This window comes from Peromyscus maniculatus, chromosome 19 (assembly GCF_049852395.1).
Source record: "Peromyscus maniculatus bairdii isolate BWxNUB_F1_BW_parent chromosome 19, HU_Pman_BW_mat_3.1, whole genome shotgun sequence".
Taxonomy (NCBI): Eukaryota; Metazoa; Chordata; class Mammalia; order Rodentia; family Cricetidae; genus Peromyscus; species Peromyscus maniculatus.
This window is the reverse complement of record NC_134870.1, coordinates 37414126-37429281: the sequence shown is the minus strand read 5'-3', so window position 1 is coordinate 37429281 and position 15156 is coordinate 37414126.

Sequence of the window (15156 nt, the reverse complement as noted above, 5' to 3'; positions counted from 1 at the left end):
AACCTATCTGATGTCCTGTTTTCATAGAATGTAGTTGAGAAAAGAAGACAATTCCAGTGCCTCACAATAATAATCACAACAGTAATCAGAGATGGTGTCATGATTTGAAAGGGAATTAAAACATGAAAGGAGCCAGAGGGAGGAGAGGGGATGATAGAAATTATAATATACAGAAATTATGAAATTCTCAAAAAATAAAAGCATTAAATAAAAATAATTTCTAAAAATAGTATTTAACCTCATACATTTGAATAGAATACTGGGGATGTCCTAAGTAACAAATTAAACTTTTTTTTTTTTTTTGGTTTTTCAAGACAGGGTTTCTCTGTAGCTTTGTGCCCTTTCTGGACCTCACTCTGTAGACCAGGCTGGCCTCAGACTCAAAAGATCTGCCTGCCTCTGCCTCCTGAGTGCTGGGATTAAAGGCATGTGTCACCACTGCCTGGCGAGGATTCTTTTTGTTTGTTTGTTTTTTCGAGACAGGGTTTCTCTGTGTAGCTTTGTGCCTTTCCTGGACCTCGCTTTGTAGACCAGGCTGGCCTCTAACTTGCAGAAATTCACCTGGCTCTGCCTCTCGAGTGCTGGGATTAAAGGCGTGTGCCACCACCGCCCAGCAAACTATTTTTTTTTATTAAAGGATCAAGCTTGATATGACTAGAGCTGTTTTTGTTGTAATTATCATATTGTCTGCTGATGACTCTGATATGCACCTCAAACTCTACAGGGCAAAAAAGTTCGTCAGCCAAGCAGTGTTGTACTGGCCACTGATTGCTGTGGAGCAATCTTTGTACACTGTAAATATGTATTGCTCGTATTGTTAATAAAAAGTCTGTTGGCCAATGACTAGGCAGGGTCTTAGGGGCAGAGAGAATGCTGGGAAGGAGGGCGGAGTCAGGAGTCTCGATGAAAAGTTCATAGATGAGGCAAATGAGCCTTGGGGCAGCACATAGATTAATAGAAATGGGTTAATTTAAATTGTAAGAGCTAGTTAGTAATCAGCCTGAGCTCTGTGTTGGTCATTTGGGGAGTGCAGGCAGGACAGAGCTGGAGGTCTAGATGGAAAACTCCACCTACAACTGATGGCCAAACTTTTCTTCTTTTTAGAGTGGTGTGTGTGTGTGTGTGTGTGTGTGTGTGTGTGTGTGTGTGTGTGTGTGTGTGTGTGTGTGTGTGTAAGTCAGAGGAGAAGCTGTGGGGAGTCTGATCTCCAGATTGGCAGCAAGTACCTTAGCCCTCAGAACCATCTAGCTGACTCTAGACTAGTTTTTAACTGTTTAGCTTCCATCACTTTTGTCTTGTTTACCATAAATTTCTTCCTCCTAAACATGGAGTGTAGAGACCCACTTGCTACCACCTAGGACATGCGTCTGTCCATAACCTTTTAATAAACAGAATCGTGTGCAATCCTGGATCTACCTGTCTATCTTCTGACTCAACCTTTAGCTGGTTTTCATAGACGAGGACTGAGGTTTTCCATAATGCCTGCTCATCCACTGCCTATTGGAGAGTTGAATTAATGATTAATTTGAGGTTAATTCAGTTTGTAAAAAACAAACAGAAAACCCCACTTGATTTGTTTTCTGGGAAATCAGGATAGGAGGGTTCTGGTGTATTTCTTTGTTATTACAGAACAGTGGTAAGAAGCTCATGTAGTGTGAAAGGAAAGGACGTAGAGGAAGCCTAGTGGCTTGTGACACCTACTGAGGGCCTAGTTAATGAGATGTGTCACGTCCTGCAGCATGGTGTTTCCCAGTGCACTCGGGTCACCTGGAGAGCTTGTTGAAAGCTGGTTTTGATGACTCTCAACCTTCTGTTCTTTAAACTGATACACGTCTTGTAGATTGCTACCAGAATTAAAATAGTATCTACATAAAGCATTTAGCTCAAGGCCTGGAATGGACTCTTAACAAAATAAGCTTTTGAAATGATTAATCCTACCAGATAACTCTTTTAGCCAATTGTGGATATATTTTGCAAATAACCCACTCTAGTTCATGGAGAAGAGTCAGAGCCAAGCAAACACACATGGTAGAAGACCTGAGCTGCGTCCTGTTAAGTTTCAAACCCAGGACAAATGGCTGAGGTGCCTATTTAACATCAAATTGGACCAGGCCTCCAGGTTCTCCCATTATCCCCCAGTCCATACCTGTTACATAGTATGGCTGGCATACCCTGCCCTCTATTCTAGTTCTCCAGGCCAGGGGCTGAGCTGCCCCTCCCCCAGAGGCTCTTCCCTATATAATCCAGACATTTTGGTTACTGCCCCCCCCCAACTCCTGTTGTACCTTTGGCCTCCTGGCTGCTGCACCTCTTTCCCATCTCTCCCCTCTTCCTTCCTTCCCCTCACCTCCCTCTTCTCACATTATGGCCCAGCTCAGCCTGGTCATGTCCACTGTGGACTCTCCCAGATGTCCCTGCCTCTGACTATGCTCTGCCTTTTATCTACAATAAACTTTCTCCTCCACCATACCTAAGAGCAGCCATGTCCTTATTTTTTTTTCATTCAAGTCCTTATTTTAAATAGCTAGGTGCCCTGTAATCCCTGCACTAAACTTGGAACGTCCCAACTTTCTTCATATTGGATATATTGGGAGAATCAAATCTTTGCTCAAAGCACAAGGCAATTCAAAACTTCTTGAAGTGCTAACTCTGACCTTCCTTGTGAATATCACAAGGTCTACTTCAAGGCTATTTCCCCCTCCAGCAGCATTTGCTAAGTTTTAACTGCAGCCAAATACACATTGTCAGCTTTCCTTCTGTACCTCCACAGAGGAACCATTCTCTTTTCCAAAACACAGCTACTCAGCATGTTCCATCCAAATGAGCAATTCTCAAATCAGGGAGTTTTTAGATCCCAGCAAAGAACTCCACTGCCTTCAATGTGCAGGATTATTCCCAGTAGCACTTTGTCTAGTCATTACTGGAGATGGATATGCGTTTGCAGCAGAGTCACCAGAGCAGACCATTTATTGTTGGCTTATTCTATGACACTCTTCCTTAACCATAAATTATAAATTACTTAAAGGTGTTCTTTTTTTCCCTTGGTGCTGGGCATTGAAGCCATGAACTTGGGCAAGCCAGGCAGACACACTGCCATTTAGCCACATCTCCAGCTCAATATTTTCTTCTTTTTTTAAACATAATTTCTGTATTGATTTTTTGGGAATTTCACATCATCCACCCCAATTCCACTCACCTCCCAGTACCCCCATTTCCTCACCTTGTCCCTGCAGCACCCCTTCCAAAGAAAATAAAAACAAAACCAAGCAAGCAAGCAAGCAAGCAAGCAAAAACAAGAACAAAACAAAACAAAAAGCCCTTCACTCCTCCATCTTTTCCACCTCTCCAGTATCTCTTCATTTATCCTAGTGGCATTGGGAGCCAGGGTACACCCTTTTGTCAAATCAGCCTTACTAGCAAATGTTCATTACAATGAGTCATTGGTCTGGTTCAAGGCCTCTGGTTTCTGGTACACCATCATCACTGGATCCTCACAGAAACTCCTCTGGGATATCACGTGGTTGCCCTGAATCATGGAGATCCTTTGGGTATCATTCCACAGGACCAGTTGCTTCATGAGCTCCAGCAGGTCCTAGATGGGGTAGATGTTAGGGTAGGCCAACCCAAGGCCCAGCTGTGGGCCTGGGTGGTAGCTGAGCTTGTCAGTCCAGACCACTGGGCCACCTCCCTCAGGTGAGGGGGCAGAGCCAGCTCCCCTACACCCATGCCATCCGGGTCAGTTCTCCCTCGCCTGTGGTGAGGGATGGGACCATCTTTCCTGAGTGCAGGGGCCAGCTCTCCCATGAGGGTCAAGGCCAACTCCCTACAGTGTCCCTTGAGAGGCAGGGCCAGCTTTCCCAAGGCTAGCAGAGGGCGGGGCCAGCTCAGCATGGCCCTCTGATTTCATCAGGCATGGCTCCTATGGCCCCCTGAGGTGACATAAGTCACAGACATCAACACAGACCCCAGCTGCAGCTGGACCATGGACCCAGACCTGGCCATCTGCAGAAACTTGGGCCCAGACAACATCCCGGCTCCAGGAGGCAGTGCAGGCCACTCAGATCGGCATAGGCCCCAGCAGCAGCTTAGCCCTTGGACACATGGCCCTGGACCTCAGTCATCCACATGGCCTTCGAGGGTAACAGGAATCTCAGATATCAACACAGACCCTGGCTGCAGTAGGGCCATAGACCCAGACAGGCCCAGCTGCTGCCTTGGCCTGGACGTCATCATGGCATTGGGTAGCAGCGTAGGCTACTCATCTATATGTCTCCAGCTGCAGCATGGCCCTTGGACACCAACATGGACTCAGGTGGCTGACTTGATCCTGGATATCCACATGGCCCTTGGTGGCCCTTGCACATCAACCCAGACCCTGATTGCACTGTAGGGCTGTGGACCCAGACAAGGCTCTTGGCAGCAGCCCAGGCCCAGATGACACCATGGCCCCCAGTGACAGCACAGGCCAGGCCATCCAGACCAGTGTGGCTCTGGCGGCAGCACAGCTCTTGGACACCAACAAGGCCACAGATTGCAGTCCAGATCCCAGGCTTCTGTGTGGCCTTTGGTGGCAACATGTGCCATGGACGTTTACATAGACCCTGGCTGCTGTAGGGTCAGGAAACCAGACATGGCCCTGGGTAGCAGCTGAGGCCTGGATGACACTATGGCCCCAGGTGTCAGTACAGGGCAACCAGATCAGCATGGATCTGCGGGTGACCCTTGGACAGGTGGCAGCCCAGACACTGGGCATCCTTGTGTCCTTTGATGGCAACATGGACCATGGATATCCACATAGACTCTGGATGTGGTAGGACCATGGACCCAGACATGGTCCTTGGCAGCAGCTGGGGCCTGGACGTCACCATGACCTTGGGTGGCAAGCATCATCCTACATCATCCTACTCCTCACCGTCCTCATTTCTCCTGGTCTGCCTCCTTCCACAGCACATAACCATTGTACTTCTCTTTCTCTCCCATTTCTCCGCCACATATTTGCTCATCAGTTGAGTCACATGCCACAAGGCATTGGGCAGGCCCAAGGATGTCTTCCTGACAGCCTTGAGGGCCCAGGCTGGCCTGTGAGTGGTTAGCACCTGCCTGAGTGGCAGGCCCTCAACATTTTCAAATGTGTGCATAGTCTCATTTAAGTTCCATTTGGGATCATTTCTATCATTCCTTTTTTAAAAAATCACTAGTTTTAATTCAACCAAGAACCACAATTGCTGTGGGATGTCTTTCTGTATGCTGTGAATATGTGTGGCTCTAACTGGTTGATAGATAATGCTGCATTGGCCTATGGCAAGGCAGCTCAGAGGCAGGCAGGAAATGCAAGCAGATAGAAGAAGGAAAGCAGAAAAGATGAGACACCGGCCAGCTGCCCAAGGAGCAAGATGCCAGCAGACCGGTAAAACCATGGAACACCTGGCGACATATAGATCAACAGAAATGGGTTAATTTATGATATAAAAGCTAGCTAGCAAGAAGCCTGCCATATGACTTCTGACTACACACAATAGCTTCTTCCCAGAATTTTTAGACACATCCTCCAAAGCTGGTTTAACCAATACATAGTTGATATGCAGCTTGAGAGCTAAAATTATTTTATGCTTTCAAAGGCTCTTTATGGAACTGGAAAGGTCTCCAGGATAGGATATATTGATTTTCTTTCTTTTTCCCCTGACAAAAGTAAAAATGAAGACTTTAAGGAAGGGAATGCTGTGGAGTTGAGAAAGAAATCATGAGGTTTTACCTTTCACAAGACGTGGAAATTCTCAACATTCCCTCAATCACTGTCACCACCCAATTATGAAATACATCAGCAAAAATTCCCATCTGGCCAGGTCACTTGGCTGAACTCACCAGCTGTTCAAATGAGTGCCCAGTCACATCGCAGACTGCACCAGGTGGTAGTGGCACCAACCTTCTCACTGGCCTGGCAAGGAGGGCAAGTGGGGGCAGAGGCAAGTTCTGCTTTGCAAGCTCTCATTCCTGTGCTTGTCTCCTCTTCCTCCCCCGTCCCAAACTTCCTTTTCTTTCATACATCCATCTTCCACTTATATATAGTCTTATTTGGAGGTGTTATAAACTGATTTTAAAAATTTATCTTGAACAAAGCTGGGCAGGGTGGCACATGCCTTTAATCCCAGTACTCAGGAGGCAGAGACAGGAGTCCAGCCTGGTCTACAGAGAGAGTTCAAGGAAAGCCAGAGCTACACAGAGAAACCCTATCTCAAAAACAACAAAAAAATTACCTTGAATACAGTTCAAAGAGTTTGGTTGATAGAGATAAATGGTAAGGTTCAATTCAATTACTTAAATTATTTCATATTCTATATTAGGAATGAAATACACTCATCTAGATCTAGCTAATGATTTTTATTTGTTATTTTGAAATTATGAAAATCCACGAGGTTGACATTTTTCTTTAGGGCCATTTTTGTAACAATATTCTCTTTAAAATTTTTTTTCTCATGTTTCTCTCTCTCTCTGTCTCTCTGTCTCTGTCTCTGTCTCTCTCTCTGTGTTTCCTCAGTGACATTTCTATGTCTTTCCAATCTGGATTATTCCTTGTAAATACAAACATGAGGCAAACTCTGGCATTTGGTTGATGTTGACTCGAGGTTAGACATCTCCTCAGGTCTAATTAGCATTAGCAGATGAGGAGGGAGCTTCACAACCAAGTAGAGTGAAGGGTCTTATGTTCCCTGAAGTGACGCTGCCTCACCAGTTGGGGTGCTAATAAAAGAAACCATTTTGTGGTGATATTTTATTTGTGCATCCTAATAAAGCTTATCTGAGGATCAGAGGACAAAGGCAGCCACTGTAGTAAACATAGTGGTCAGGCAGTGGGGGCACATGCCTTTAATCCTAGCATTCCAGAGGCAGAGATTTACCCGGATCTCTGTGAGTTCAAGGCCACACTGGGAACAGAGCCAGATGTGGTGGCACACGCCTTTAATTCCAACACTAGTTAGCCATAGAGGTCTGGAGGTCTGGACAGACAGACAGGAAGTGATAGAGCTGGGCAGACAGAGGAAGTGATATAGCTGAGTGGAGAGAGGAAGTCAGTTGGCAGGGACAGAAAGGCATATAGGTGTGGGTATACAGGAAGTAACTCTCTCTTGGGCTGAGGATTTCTAGCAGGAAGAACGTGGCTGGCTCCTTTCTGCTTCTCCGATCTCTCAGTTTTTACCTCAATATCTGGCTCCAGGTTTTTTATTAATAAGACCATTTAGCAATTCATCTTACATTATTTAATGATCAAGTCTCATAAACATGAGGAAGACTAGATAGTGTAGATTGCTACATTTTTTTTTCCCTCATATGACATGGAGAGAAGTTTGAGTCATCTTAGACCATCTGGCTTTGCTTTGGAGGTTTTATAGAGGACTCTGGGTACTAACTGACTAACACTGCCAACACTGCGGAGCCCTACCTCTCAAATCCCTCTGACTTCTTAGATGGTCTCTTTGTACGTGACTTTAGTAAGTACTCACATGCCAGTGATTCCACAGTGCATTGACTGCAGTATTGACCTCTCAGATCCCCAAACCTACTGACACAGCCATCTCCTTTTGGGTGCCTTAAGAGTAACTGAGAAGGAAGCTTCTGCATGCCAGATGCTCTTCCCAACCAGGCAATTCATTCAGAAAGAAGAGCTGTTAAAAACCTTACAAGTAGGGCGAGTGGTTGAAGAGGTAATATTGAAAGAGGGTCCTTTCAGTGTCCTCAGCAGCTCATCAGATGGCGCCAGCAAGTTGTCAACAGTCCGCCGTCTCACTTCTGAAAGGCTGAGAAGACGGAGAAATGGTGAGGTCCCACGTCAATGTCATTTGCATTCTGGCTCGGTACCAGCTGGTTTCTCATTCGGCATGCTTTGAGATCCACTATCTACAGACTCCTTCCTGTCCGTGGAAAGAACTGGATGGATATATTTGTGCTCAAACTACAGCTCTTCTTTTTTACTAAGGAGTAACCTTCTGGAAGCTCTGACCTCTCACAACATTTTTTTTTCATCTGTAAAAAGGAAAATAAAACACCTATGAGCTTGCAGAGTTCTTGTGGATTATATAAAGTAATAGCTGAGAGGCATATGAGAACACAACGGATGTTAGCTTTACCCACCTCCAAAAATAGGGAATACATTTCACAAAGTTACCACAGTGTCCCCAGCCCCAGCTTGGGACAGGGTCTCCAGTATTCTGCCTGATCTCAAACTTGATGTGTAGCCACAGAGGACCTTTAACTACTCTTGTATCCAGCTCCCAAGCGGTACCTGTCATCACACATGATTTGTACAGTGCCCGAGATAAAGCCAGGGCTTCTTACTAGGTGAGCACTCTGCTGAGTTATACCCCTAAGGCACAGGGCAGCAGCTTCCTTATACACCCAGGAGTTTTTAATCCCTCACCAGATAGAATTCATCCCTAGTCCCCTTCTATAACGAGCATTTCCTCTGATCTTGCTAGGTTGGGGAAATACTTATTTCCCCTTTTGTTTTTTTGAATTCTATTAATATAGAATATACTTGAAGTAAAAAAAAAGGGGGGGGTTCCTGGTAATTTAACAGGTTATTTATTTTGGTATGTTTGCTTCAGTGTAATAGATTGTACTCACCTTGTGCATGTGGAACTATACCCCTTGACTCTTAACAGTTTTATCATAGAGCTACACCATGCTCTTAGATTGGATGAGAAAAGGCTGCCCTTACATCATTAGCTTGCTTTTAGTAACAATGACCCAGGGGCTGCCTTTTGATGTGCTTTTTCTTGGTAGCTTGCCTGCCATCATGTCTAACGTGTATGGGTGCTCAGCCAATACCCAGCCAGATCAGCTTGTGATGCAACATTCATGAGCAAATGATAATAAGTCTGTGTCTTGAAGTGGGGTCCCAGCAGCATCTGATGTGTCTGATCTGGCCTCAGGGTCAGGTTAGGTTGTCTGCTTCCTCTACTTTCTTCAACCACCTCTTTTCTCAGTGGCTCTTGGAAAAATGCTTCTAGGTTGCACCAGCACCGTGGTGCACATGGCTCATGCAGCTAGAGTGGACCTCTCTCCTTTTGCCATGTTTTGTTGCCAGGCTCCGGATTTGTCGTCCCTTGTGTCCAGGAAAGATACTGTAGAAATGCATTCATACCAATCTCCTTCCTACCCTACCAGCAATTGCTTCCTTTCTCAGTCTTCCCAAAGTCTCAAATCCCTATCTTAATTTCCCAGGGCTGTTGTGATAAGGGTAAGAAGTGAGGTGACTTAGAACAGAAATCTGTTAAAATCAGAGCGACAGCAGGTCCTTGTGTGCTGAAATCCCTAGGGAAAGAACTCTTCCTTGTATCTTCCACCCCTGCTGGCAGCTCTGGATGTTCTATAGTTGTGGCAGCATGGCCATTTTCTTCAGGTGTGTGCATTGTATTCTGTGCATGTCCATGAGCTCAAAGTATCCCCTTCTATAGGGACAACCCTTTTATAAGGGCCTACCCTAATGACCTTTAGTCTTGAATTCCCAAATATGTCACATTCTCTGGACGTTAGGATGCCATATGTTTGGGAAACAACAATTCAACACATGACAGTCCCAAACACTTCAGCACATTCTTGGAGGAGTTCCAAAGAAGCACTTCTCACATTGGTACTCAGAAGCTTCATTTGAGCCCTGTTAGCACATTTAAATGGATGAGTAGAAGACTAAACTCAGTTAGCAGTGTCAATCACAGGTTTTAAAAATGGCGACTCTCATTAAAATGTCTGGTCATTTGCCTTCCTAAAAGGTTTTAAGAGATTTAAAATTAGTTCATTTGGATTGAAAACCAGTATTGTTCCACATGTGTGAATGTATTTGCAGTAAATAAACTAGAGTTAAAGACTACAGAGAATTTACATGCATTAATCTTTTTGGAATACACTCTGGTTTTCTGATTGCAGCTCTTATTATCTGGTAAGTTTCAAATGTCTCTAAAACCACAATACAAAAATAAGCAGCCTCAGAAACTATTGTCTTGTTTCATGGGTAGAGTGGTAAGAAGTCTCTGGAAGTCTTTTATTCCTTTAGTGTAGATTCTATAAGCAAGAGTGGCTAGGTTCATAGACTACTTCCTTCTCAGTTACTAAGTGGGGGTGTGAAAACCCAAGCACTTATTGCTTGGAAATATTTGGGACCATTTTTGTTTCCAAATAACATTGCTGAATAGTCTCCCAACATGGCATTGTCAAGCTTGAATGACTTCACTTCTTGCCAGCCAACTCATTGATAAGACCCAAGAATACAAGGATAATTATGCCACAAAAATATTTATTAAACAAGTCAGTCAAGAACTGTATTGCTGATGAGATGGAGTTGTTTTTTTCTGGCTTGTATAGACATTTTGTTTAGCTTGTATCAAAGCTGTAAACATAAGTTGCCCTATAGAGTAAGGAGCAAAAGACATGAATAGGTACATCACAAAAGAAAATCCCAAAGACCAACACAAGTTCAAAGACAAATAAAAGAAACAATATTGACCACTTTGAGGTCTGTCATTGCTAAGAGTTTGCAAGGACACAGATCAACGGAAACTCATCTTTGCCCATGGGACTGTGGATTACTACAAGCATTTGGGGGAAAATAGTCCATAATCTAGTAATTTGAAAAGGTACATACCTAATGACCCAGTAATACTACTCATAATTCTACTGTGCATTTCAGAAAGTTCATGCTCACATGCTTCTGGATACTTGTATGAGAAAGCTTGTAGTCCCGACTGAGAAATAACAGAATCCATCAGGAACAGAATAAAGAAATAAGCCTTGAAACAGTTATTTATAGAGAAAAACAAACTGCAAGTCTGTGCAACAACACATATGGGTCTCACTATGCTGAATGGAAGAAGTAAAGCACTAAATGTCTGTATGCTAATTAGTCAGGTCCAAGAAAACGACAAAATGAAAAATTGCTAGAATGTAAATCTCATGAAGGGAAAGATCTTTATGTTATCATTATTGGTGTTTTCTGAGTACTTATTAAATGCTCAAGAAATATTAATTCTATGGCCATAGTTATACTGTTTAAGGTTACGTATTAAGGTTACATATGTGGGAATATAAATATTTTTAAACAGCATTAGCACAAAAGTCAGAATAGGGTTATCTCTAGGAAGAATGGGGAGGTTGTGGCTGGGCAGGCCCTACGGATGAGGCGTCCTGTCTTCTGGGGTGAGGGTAATCTCTTGACCTAGGTGGGGACTTTATTATACAATATAATTTGTTTTATGTGCTTTTATGTGGGTGGTATTTCACATAATGAAATAGCTAATGTGCAGATTTCTAGTTTGTTTGGTCTCCTTTTATACACTTCCTTTGGAGCATGGGGAGAGGAAGGCACACTTGGGGACTTTAAAAAAAGTCACATGGCAACTCTTCTCTGTGACATCGGTCAGTGTGGCCGTAGGTAGGTGTTGATTATCAACACCCAGCAGGCAAAGCTCTGAGCACACCTGTGTGGGACGATCTGAGGTTAGCCTCTGTGGGGGATTGTCTGGATTATGTTCTTGATGTGTGAAGGTCAGCCTTAATGGTGGGTGGTGCCATTCCCTGGGTGGAGCTCCTGGGCTGTATAAAATGGAGGGGGAAGCTGAGCAGTAGAAGGCGTTAATTCATTACTTTCTGCTCTTGACTGTGGATGTAATGTGTTCTCTTGATGTCCTGCCACCACGGCTCCCTAGCTATGAAGGGCTGGAACTTGGAATTGTGAGCCAAACAAATCCATTCTCCCTTAAGTTGCCTTTGTCAGAGCATTTTGTCACAGTAACAGGAAAGGAAACTGAAACAAGGCCACAGAGCTTTTCACTTGTTTGTACCAGATCTCTCGGTTGTGGCCCTGAACAGAGCTGCGGCTTCAGTTTCCTCCTTTTCCACTTACAATATGTGTGACGCAGGAAACAGAATTGTGGAATGAGACTCATTGATGTTCCTTTAGACAGATGCAGGGATTAAATAAGACGCACCACCAAAAGGCATTTTTTCCTGCCAGAGTTCACCTTCGGTGCCTTTGTGTGAACTGTAAAAGGCACCTTCCTCCTCCTGCTAGAGGAGGAGACTGGCTGGACACAGAAACAGCATCAGGAGAGGATGACTCCACCTCTTCTGGGCTGAGTAGGTTTGGACTCCACCTCACTGTACAGAGCTGACTGCTGTGTGGTAAATGCAATGCAGAACCATTCAGCAGCCTCGGTGTTGGCAAGTTGACAAATGGGCAACGTCATTGCCAGGACACAGAATCCAATTCTTAGTCACTTGGAAGACAGGATGTATGCTGGCAATCAGCTAAGGGGCTTAGGTGGAAATAGAGACTCACTTCCTTCTGTTGGAGGGGTCTAGCTTTTCATATTATTGTTGAGCGTTTATTACAGCTTCCCTGGTTAAAGCAATGTGTTGGGAATCTTCATTTCTGGTCTTTGAGATAGATCTGATCAGTTCCTTCCCAAGGTCACTTTCCTCAGCTTCTGGACTGTCCCTGTGTCTTTGGTTTATGTTCCTTGCCTGATGAAGAGTGTATATTTCAGGGTTAGCAGAACAAGAAGTGATGGGGCAGGGTATTCTGATGGTGAGCTGAGGACTCCTCTGATCTTTCCAACTAAGAGCATAATGTGCTCCAACCTGGATTGACCTGATCACTCTGATAAAATGAGATTATGTGTCACCTAACACTGGCAAACCAGGACTTTGTTCCCTATCGACGCTTAATTAGCCAAGTCCTCTCTTTGTGATGCCTAATCTTGGTTGTTGACTTGAGGGAGTCTCAACTGAAGAACTGTCTGCATCAGATTGGCATATCAGTGGCACATTTTATTGTTAATTAGTGTAGGAGTGCCCAGCCCACTGTGGGTGATACCATCCCTAGGCTGCTGGGCCTGGGCTGTATATGAAAGGTAGCTGAGCATCGGCCAGGGAGCTAGCCAGTAAGAAGTCTTCCTTCATGGTATTTGCTTCCATTCTGCCTTAAGTTCCCACTCTGACTTTTCCCTTCATGGTAGACTGTGACCTGCAAGCCAGGCAAATGCTTTCCTCTCGCAAGTGGCTCTTGTTTCATGGATGCTATCACAGCCACAGAGGGCAAACTAGGAGTCCTTCCTCCCATACTATAGGACCATACTGTGATCAGCCACGGACAGAAATGTCAGGAATGGGGCTCCTCACTTTGAAGTTCATAATGTTGGGATAAAATTCACTCTGCTTTTCTTATTTTCCTTTTCCCCTTTCTGTGCTGGGAATTGAACCCACACCCACTGTACCCATAAACCTGACACCCACTCTTGAACAAAAAAAATGGAGTTTTGTTCTTTCTTTTCTGATGACTAGTTGATAGGTGGTAAACAGCAGAGACTGTTGGGAAATTTGGGCTATTCTTTAAAGAATCATTCACATTGGAACTTCAAAGCTCCAACGGCCCAAGTGAAAATAAGAACGAAAACTAGTGGAGAGCCGTCCTCTGTGACTCCCAAATGAATTCTGGATGACACTTAATTTCTTCCTTTAACTTGGGCTAATCTTCTAATTGGGAAGGATATAAGACTGAGAAATGTTTATGTGTGGCAGTGGAGAGTAAGTTCTGAATGAGGATATTGCCCCCTAGTGCTGAAAAGTGACCTAGCTGGGAGCTCCCCAAAGTCAAAACTGAGTGAAATAAAGTTTCTAACATTGGTCCCGGAGACTTGTGGGATCTGAAAAGAGCTAACAGTATTATTACTGTTAGATAAACTCATAACCACAAATAACTATTTACCTTTCGATTGCCGCTTGAGATTGTGGCTTTAAGTGTGAGGTGTGTGTGTGTGTGTGGCAGGTCTTTCAGAGAAGCTCACAGAGGTTTCTTTCAGGGTTCCTTATTTTATCTGTGTGGGTCTTGCCAAGAGGAGGTAGATTTTACTGTCTTTCCTGGATCACAATCTTCATATACTTTTTATTGCTCCTGTCTTAAATGTCACCGGTGTTAAGTTCTCTATACAGTGTCAGAATAGTTGGGCTTGGCTTTTAAATTCAACAAATGTGTGAATCTGTCCTGCCTGCCAGGCCAAAGGCTTTTTAAGATTTTGTTATCAGGGAGAGGAAGTGTGTTCAAATTGCTTCCCTGGAGGACTCCTTGGCCCAACCAGGAAGTAAAGAGCAGTCAGTTGGAAAGCTAAAGTTAAAGCGTTAACTATTACCAGGAAGTAGCTGGGACCTGGTTACTAAGAGGTAAAGACAACTTTAAGAAATAGCATTAGCAAAGAACAGCCACCACCTGGGGCCTGAGAAAGTGCAAAAAAGGAGAGACTTTCAAAGAAACACCCACCAACCCACATCCGGATCCCTGTTGGGTCTCTTCACTGAGATTCAAACCTCCTGGAGAGTGTCCAGTCCTAGCCCCCTCAGAGAGGCAGAGAGTTCACAGTGGAAGCTGTGAAGACTGAGGTGTTCTGCCTTGGGGTGAAAAACACCCACAGGGAGCTCCTGGGGGCTGCAGGCTGCCCACCGCTGCCCACCCTGTGGTGTGAGGCGTGAGTCATGGAGATTGAGTCGTCGGGAGACTTGGGAGAGGAGTGCACCAGAAGAGACTCCTTCCTCCTCTTTCTCTTCTGGTGTCCATCCTATGCACCCTAATAACTAAGTGTATCATTGTGCCAGTTAGCAAAAGAAAAAAAAAATCCTTGTGAGTCCAACAAAGGGTGGATTTGGGCCTGGGAGTCAATAAATACCAGATACAATATATGTTAGTAATCCCCCCATTTTGAAGAATCTGTTTGGGTCTCTTGGGTATTCTGGTGATGAACCTCCCCCCCTTCTCACTGTACCAGCTGAGGCATGGGTACCCATAGGAGCCTGTTGCTGAGGACAGCAACATGAATTAAATATTCTTGGGTTGAATGTCTGCTTTTACTGATTTTGATTAAAAAAGATTTTGATTAAAAAAAAACAAAAACAAAAACAAAAAGTGAGCAAACTAGATACCAACTGCAAGGACCGTAGTAACAAATGTAGAAGCCTGTGCTATAGCTAATGAAAGCACTGTCCTCGGTCAACGGCCCTTTCTCATGTACACAAGAGCAGAGTGTAAGGGGAGCTGGTTCTGGAGCGAGTGTGGAGTTCCAGGTCTATGTGAACACTGTATTCCCTTTTCTAAGTCCCAGCTCATGCATGTGCTTC